General features: G+C 34.3%; 1 long non-coding RNA gene across 20 annotated transcripts; it reads left to right on the top strand.

Annotated features, from left to right (window-relative positions):
* The first annotated feature begins 210 nt into the window (after positions 1-210).
* Positions 211-7345, top strand: LOC147513795 (uncharacterized). Of its 20 annotated transcripts, none has more exons than XR_015215661.1 (7): positions 211-515; positions 641-2323; positions 4139-4305; positions 4877-4945; positions 5421-5554; positions 5667-5823; positions 6797-7345. It is a non-coding gene; the product is annotated as an uncharacterized LOC147513795 (long non-coding RNA). The 20 variants fall into 20 exon arrangements; XR_015215667.1 differs by lacking the exon at positions 5421-5554 and adding exons at positions 6378-6446; positions 6526-6568 and having other exon boundaries at positions 641-4305; positions 5708-5823; XR_015215669.1 differs by adding an exon at positions 6378-6446 and having other exon boundaries at positions 641-4305; positions 5708-5823.
* The last annotated feature ends 848 nt before the right edge of the window (positions 7346-8193 follow it).

Raw genomic sequence — 8193 nt, 5'->3', positions numbered from 1 at the left:
TCTATATATATATATAAAAGCTCGCGCACATTCTCTCTCCTCACCATATCGCTCCATTTTGTACTCGGAACAATATGATTGGCTCCTACAAAATCGGCTTGGATAATAATTAGTAATACCTCCTCAGATTTGTTTAAATCTCCCTAATTTATTCGTATATTATTATAACCTCCCCAAATTCTAATTTTTATAAACAGAAAAAAGAAAAAAAAAAGAAAAAAAAAAAAAATAACAAAAAAACCTAAACCAACAAATCCAACGCAAAATACAGAAAAATCATCAAATAAAATTTCTTAGATTTTTTATTGGTCAAGACTCAGGAGAAGGTCTGATTTCCTCTCTCCCCTGCCCTCTCTCTATTTCAAGCAAACTTCTTTTGTCGCTAAGGTATGCTTTTTATAGAACGTACTATTCAATCTTCCTATTTCAGTCATAAATCTTCTCCGAAACCGAAAAACACTTCCTTTTGTAATACTGGGCTATCCTTATGCCAAAAAAGAAAGCTCCATCACCCGGTATAGTAGCTTTTCCATCGTTGATCGTTTACAAATTCTAACATATATAGTCCTGTACATAAATTTAAAGTTCGACTGCCCAAGATTGTTTCTAAAATCGTTGACAAGTTTAATTTTACTTGCAGCTAGCGGAATTGGCCGGTGTGCTGTCGTGCTGACGCTAGGATCTGTTGATGGAGCAGCCAAAACAGGCCTTTGACCATCGGCTCCTCAACCATCTGCTCCTAGATATAACAGTTCAACGTAATTCAAGGCTTTCACATTGGAAGTTGAGTATATAAGTTACATAGAAGAACTAGCATGTGGAATAACTGTGGATGAAGTGAAACTAAGGTAAATCACATCAAACAAATTAACTGGAATAGTATAACTGTGATAAAGCATGCATATGAGGCTGAAACACACATGCATCAGATTTTTTGTATCTAACTACAACTCTTACAAGTAGATTGTTGAAGGCTGTCTTCCACATATTCCAATAATGATCAACAAAAGTAACAAAATAAACAATTCACTCTTTAGGGACAAGTTTACTTGCTAGAATCCGGGGATTTTGTCAGTCATAAATCTTCTCGGAAACCGAAAAACACTTCCTTTTGTTTTGGAAGTGGGACTGTGAAAACAATTAAATGTCATATAGATGCTGCTGAAACAAAGGTAACACAGGATTTTGGGCTGCCAGGTTGGTAAAGATAATTTAGGTATGAATGAAGTGTGGGTCAAGAATTGTGGGATTATTAGTCATACTGGCAGTTTTAAGGACGTTCTTGGGCATGACTGTTTTGGTTAGTCAAGTAAACCGAATCGCGAAATTGAATCCAAACAAGATTGTTGCTGTTGCTTGCGCTTGGGGATCTTCCTGCTGATAAAATTTCACTGGCCCAATTGGTTCAGGCAATTTCAAATGGTGCATTGGTTTTGAGTCTAGACACAGATTTCGATGGGTGCATGCAGTTGGTTCGTGAGATAACTACTAAGGTTCCCATATATCTTGCGAATTCTTTGAATAGTTTGAGGCTTGAAGGGCAGAAAACCGCTGCTATTGAGATATTGGAGCAATTTGATTGGGAAGTTCCTGATTGGGTTATTGTTCCTGGAGGAAATCTCGAAAATATATGTGCTTTTTACAATCCTTGGTGGCGCTTTCTTCGGTGAACAAGTATGTTCTTTATTCGATCCATTTTTTACAATCCTTGGTGGCGCTTTCTTCGGTGAACAAGTATGTTCTTTATTCGATCCATTTAAACGTGTTTATAAATCCATTGGATATTACTTACATAAAGATAATAAAAAAGTGTATGTTCAGGATAGCGTTAAGGAATCCTTAATTTTGCGCCTTTCGGTAGGTCGCATACTCACTAAATCCTCAATGATACTCAGACAAATTATGTCTCATTCATATCAGATATTGATATTCGTCCCTATCTTGCTTTAGAGAGTTGCATCATGACCCCAAAATCCATATTAATGCATGAACAATGGGTCTATGTTAGTGACTTAGTTCCAGAAAATGAGATAGTTCATGGGATTATTGTAAACATTTCACACAACATGCAAATTTCCAGAGATTTTGCATCCTCTTACAAACTTGATGAGTTCTTCCTTGCTCTTACAATATTTTTTTTCTTCTTTGCTCATTGGTTTTGGGATCTCTGTTTTGATGTCAACCAGCTTTAAATAAATAATTGGGGTTTATCCCATCCAGTGGATAGTTGATTTCTCTATGATAATTGGGGTTATGATAATTGTCATCTAACTCATTCACTCTTCTTTATCCTGGTGGTGCACGCAAGGCTCTTCATCATAAGGTGCTAAGCTCTTCTATTTTAGTTTTGAGTTTAATTCTTCTTCTTTCCAAAGTAATTTATTTATTTTTAGTTTTCTTTTAAAATGCTCTTCACCTATTAACTGGATGATGATATCGATTGCTGAGATGATACCATGGACAAAATAACCTGTAAGTCTTTTTACTTTATTATCCGATAATATAAAAATATGTTCAACCAGTTATCGATCCCACTATATAGGAGGGTTGAACTTCTACTTGAAAACTTATAATATGTTAAATATTAATTCCCTAGAGTTTTATTGCTTTGTTTCCCAATATATTTGAATATGAACATTATTCTTCTGCAAAATGAGGTTACACTTTGAGTGTTCCAGATTCCATTTAGTATACTACGAAATCTGTTGGTAGATAACTTCTTGATTATTTTTTTTGCCTCCATAACTTCAGCTTTTGCTAGCCTTTCTAAGTTTTCAAGATGACTAGAAATTGCAATCTTTTTTCTTCCGCTGTTGGAATTTGTTAATGTCAATAAAATAGAGAGCAGGAACCTTGAGTTACCTAATTTATTTTCCTTTGGATCAAGCAATTGTAGAATTCTACTGGTGTTGGAATCTTCCTCCATGAATCTCCTCTTATTCCTAAGTACCTTGAGCATGACACTTTTGAATATATATATATATATATATATATATATAAAACCTGAAACATAAGTTTGCCATTCTATATACAAGAAAATAGTCCAGAGTACCAATTTGGGGAAAAAGTAACTCTAGATGACACTGTTTTTTGTGAGTAACTCACAAGGACAAATTTAGGAGAAAAGTAACTCATGAACCCACTATTTCAATAACTCTAGATGACACTGTTTTTTGTGAGTAACTCACAAGGACAAATTTAGGAAAAAAGTAACTCACGAACCCACTATTTCAATAACTCTAGATGACACTGTTTTTTGTGAGTAACTCACAAGGACAAATTTAGGAGAAAAGTAACCCACAGTTTGCGTCAAGCAATGTTAAGAGTTCTGACATGAATCCTGCATCTCCCATTGCCTTCATGGCCTCCTCTAATGTCCCACATAAAAGAAGTACTGCTTTCACTGCGGATTCCTTGAGGGAAACCTCATTGCCAAGGAGTAAGAACTGTAGTCGGTCAAGAAATCTGTGACTCATTAGGATATTTGCTCCAAGTGTTGTCTTTCGAGCTTTTGTTGAAAATGTTGATTTTGTATTAAGTATCCAAACAAGTGGTTGGATAGCCCCTTCTTTAATGATCATTTGAAGAAATGGTTCATCACTGAAAGCCCCATGCGCACTGAAATCATCATCCATGCCACCCGTACCCAAAATCTCATTTTTTTCCCGATATTTATATTTTGCTTATTGGGTTATTTGGTTTGTTAAAGGTGAGGAGGGGAGGAGGATTAGAGAACTGACATCTGTCGTTCAGAAAAGGTTCAAGTTTCCTAAAAACAGTGTCAGAAAGACCATTTTATAATTCTTCTCCATAAAACGTTCATAGATAATTTTTATGAACGAACGTTGGTAGATAGATAGTGAAGGGAATAAGACTCCATAAAAAGTTCTCTGCAACTCAACTCCTTAGCAGCTCTATGTCCTTCCAATGTACCATGTAGTTCCTACAGCAACTAACACATATCTACCAGTGATATTACGAACGTAAGTTTGTATAGTAGACCTCTAATGATACCACCAAATTCTACTTCATCACCATGCATTGATCTATCAGCATTTACTTTATGCACCACAAAATAATCCTTATCCAGATATCTAAACTCTAAATTTAAAGAAGAGGTTTGTGGATTTTTCTTCAGGTTGAGAAGAGTAGAAGCTCTACAAGCACATGCAAAATTTGGTGTTTAAAGCTCAGAGTAAAATTGTTGTTGCACTTAGGTGCCTGCTTAAGGATTATAATGGAAGTTCTAGCAAGCTTGATGTCTACTGAGGTGACACTTTCTTCGAGTCTTAGGAGATGAAGAAGGTATGCACTATGGGACGTCTCTTTTGTTTGTTTGTGATAGTAAACTAGACACCTGTCAAACCATTGTTGTACATCAAACATTGGCCAATTCCATTTATCAAATACATGATTTTATTGTACTAAAGGCTTCAATCGTCTAGACACCTGTCAAACCATTGTTGTACATCAAACATTGGCCAATTCCATTTATCAAATACATGATTTTATTGTACTAAAGGCTTCAATCGTCGTTGGCACCATTTATAGGTGTTCTCAGAATTTTGTAGTTTTTGATATTAGAGGTAACCTTCTTTAACATGATGTTTGACATTAGCTAAGCATGTTGTCTTTTTTTAATTGACCGTTTATGTGATATCCACTAATTTGTAATATGATTATGCTTTGTAATGTGAGGCCAACTCTCAATCCATTTGACTGCTTGCTATACAACTTGAGACTTTGATTTGCAGTCTTCTTTATAATATGTTTACAAATACTTCTGTCATCGAGTTCTGCCTTCTGAACTTATATTTCAAAGATTTCGCAAAATGTGAACAATCAAGATATTGATATTTTTAAATTTCTATTTCAGTTCAGAACAATCGAATTGAATGGTGAGGGTTTCCATTGAGTTCTATCAACACCTTCAACAACAATGGAGGTGAGTTAAATTTCAGCAATGGGGTTTTTGTATTTTGGTATATGTAGTTAAATTTCTATATGAATCTAGGTTACATTGACATGGGTAGGTGTGTCCGTATTAGACACGGATACGAATTGTCGGACACAGTAAAATATCAAAATTCGAGGTAAATTACATGCAATGGTTACATATCCAACACATTTTTTTCAAAATATGGCGTGTCCATATAACCTAGATTATGGATTAGTTCTAATTTTCTTTGTTTTTGATATGTGAAATGTTTATATAAAATTTTATCCAAAAAAGATGTGGGATTTCATTATCCAGTGGGATGTAACTATATTCGCCTTAGGTTGATGACGAAATCTTTTATAGATTAATTTCATTTAATTTTTCATGAATGAGAATTGCGATTTTTCACTTCTATATCATGCAAGTTGTGGGCACGTGTTGGATTTTCCATGTATTCAATGGATTTCTTTGTGTTTTCTAGGATGCACATAGAGGAGGGCCTTATGATAGGGTCCTACGGATTGCACGAATGGATGCAATGTTTACCCAATGCAAGGATTGGACGCAACTTATCGGACCAGTTTTTAGCACTTTTAAATGTTTTTTTATTTTCATGTAATGCCCAGACCAGTTTTTAGCATTTTTAAAAAAAATTTGTTTCATATAAAATTTTGCAGAAAATGTTATAGCTCTTTTAATTTTTTTTAACTTTTTATCATTTTTCTAGGTAGTATTGTTGATTATGTTAAATTGGATTTGCATGCTCAGGGTGGTGCTAAGAAGGTTCACACTTCCACCCTAAGCCAAGATGCTCCATGTTTGTTGTGGGAGTCATTGGAAAGAACACAAGTCGGACATCAAAATTATCTTTAAAGCATGTTACAGTACGTACAAAACACTTCCTCCTCTTGCTTAGGTTTGTCTACATTTAAAATGCATAAGATTAATTAATTGTCTGTTAGGTTCCCTCCTATTGCCCAATTGGATTCTTAATTTTGTAAAATAAAATAGAACACAATGTAGCAACACATACCACGAGCATGTGACCTTCTTTTCGCTTAATAGTGTGCACCGTAACTCAAATATGTAGTTTCTTTCCTTACTAAGCATTTTCTTTTCTTGATTTTTCAAGTTTGTAGTTGATTTATTCATGCCTTCATATCTATTTTATGTTTTGACATTAGTACTCAAGTTGAAAAAGTTATCCATCATAAAGAATGAAGTAATAGTCCTTAATATACATCTAACTATGGTACATCACCATTCGAAAATTTAGATAACGTTGCAATGTAAGAAAAATGTTATACTTTTTTACTCTTTAGCTGGTTTGCTTGATCAGTAGATATTTATGACTTATATAAAGGTATTGATTTTTTATGTATCCCACAAATATGGTCAGTGATAAACGATTTAGAGATTTGATATTAGTAAACAATAGGGGTCTTTGCGTTATTGCTCAAGCTGAGTCTCTTTGATATAAGCTTCTCGGTGGCCTCGCTGTTTGCAGGTATAATCTCATTTTTTTCATTAGAAATTGATTTTATGTCTGTGATTTAAGTAGTATCTTGATTAGGTCATTATTACAGTGTCTTGGTTATGTCTTTCAAAAACTCAATCGAATCAATTGAGGTACAATTACCGTTTCAACTTACTTAAAGTTGGGTTATTTTATTGCATCAGAGTGAGGTCAAAGTGTCAAAGTAGCATCTCTGTTGGGTTATTATATTTATTATCATGTTACAATTTTTCATAATTGTTTTATTTGGAGGTGACCTTACTTGCTGCCCCAATATCAATTAGAACAACTGATTTTTCTTATTATTTATTTATTGATTTATTTTATTTTTTTCCTGATAGATACAGCTGCCACCACCATGGCGATCACCGATAAGAACATTCCACAACCAATTCTCTGCAGCATTGTTATTCCTGCGGGTTTCTCGGTAATAGCTCTTGCAATAGGAACGAAGACTCTATCATAGATGGGAATGAAGATGACAACAGAAAGGCTAATAAAAGTTTGGAGGGCAGCTGCTGGTAACTTGAAGTTCGATCCTATTGACTGTGCAAATACAATGACATAAATCAAACAAGTAGCCCAAATTGGAGCTAAACGCAACACTGCCTTTGCTTATTCCACCTGAGGAATGCTACAAACTTCCCAATCATCTGAAGTGACAACTGCTGAACTCATTGCTTTGTCAAGGAACCTGACAAGGCCGGATTAAAAGTTTTTACAAGTTTTCCCCAATTTATTTTACTTCACTAGATGTTCTTTTCAATTGTAATAGCAAGTCTGATAATCAAAAAGGATTAGTGGAATTCGTACTATCATTAAGGTAATGTGTATCCAATACTCACATGTTGCCTAAAAAGAAAATGTTAAAGAGAGAAATCATTAATGTAGCCGTTAAACCATCTTAGTTATTTTGTATCCTATTATCATTAGGACACTTTAAAAGGCCATAGGTCGTAACACATGAAGTTTATCACTGTAACATCAGTACTCCAAAAAGCATTCATATCTCATCTTTCAAATTGCACCAATAACCATATTTGTGTAATTATTATTACAAATATGGTTCGCTCACAACTGCTGTGGTGATGGAGATTTTCAGCAGACCCAGAAGTAAACTAAGGCCCCAATCATCTGAAGTGACAACTGCTGAACTCATTGTTTTGTCAAGGAACCTGACAAGGCCGGATTAAAAGTTTTTACAAGTTTTCCCCAATTTATTTTACTTCACTAGATGTTCTTTTCAATTGTAATAGCAAGTCTGATAATCAAAAAGGATTAGTGGAATTCGTACTATCATTAAGGTAATGTGTATCCAATACTCACATGTTGCCTAAAAAGAAAATGTTAAAGAGAGAAATCATTAATGTAGCCGTTAAACCATCTTAGTTATTTTGTATCCTATTATCATTAGGACACTTTAAAAGGCCATAGGTCGTAACACATGAAGTTTATCACTGTAACATCAGTACTCCAGAAAGCATTCATATCTCATCTTTCAAATTGCACCAATAACCAGATTTGTGTAATTATTATTACAAATATGGTTCGCTCACAACTGCTGTGGTGATGGAGATTTTCAGCAGACCCAGCAAGTAAACTAAGGCCGATTTGCTTAATTTAAGATAATTGGAAAAAAAAAAAAAAAAAAAAATCTTATCTAAGATATATACAAATCATGCCTTATCTCCTATATCTATACAAATCACGTAGTAATTGAAGCAACTCCTAAAAAAAA

The sequence above is a fragment of the Coptis chinensis genome, chromosome 3, assembly GCF_015680905.1.
Source record: "Coptis chinensis isolate HL-2020 chromosome 3, ASM1568090v1, whole genome shotgun sequence".
Lineage (NCBI taxonomy): Eukaryota > Viridiplantae > Streptophyta > Magnoliopsida > Ranunculales > Ranunculaceae > Coptis > Coptis chinensis.
Note: the sequence above shows the minus strand (reverse complement) of the source record. Positions and strands in the feature narration are given on the sequence as shown.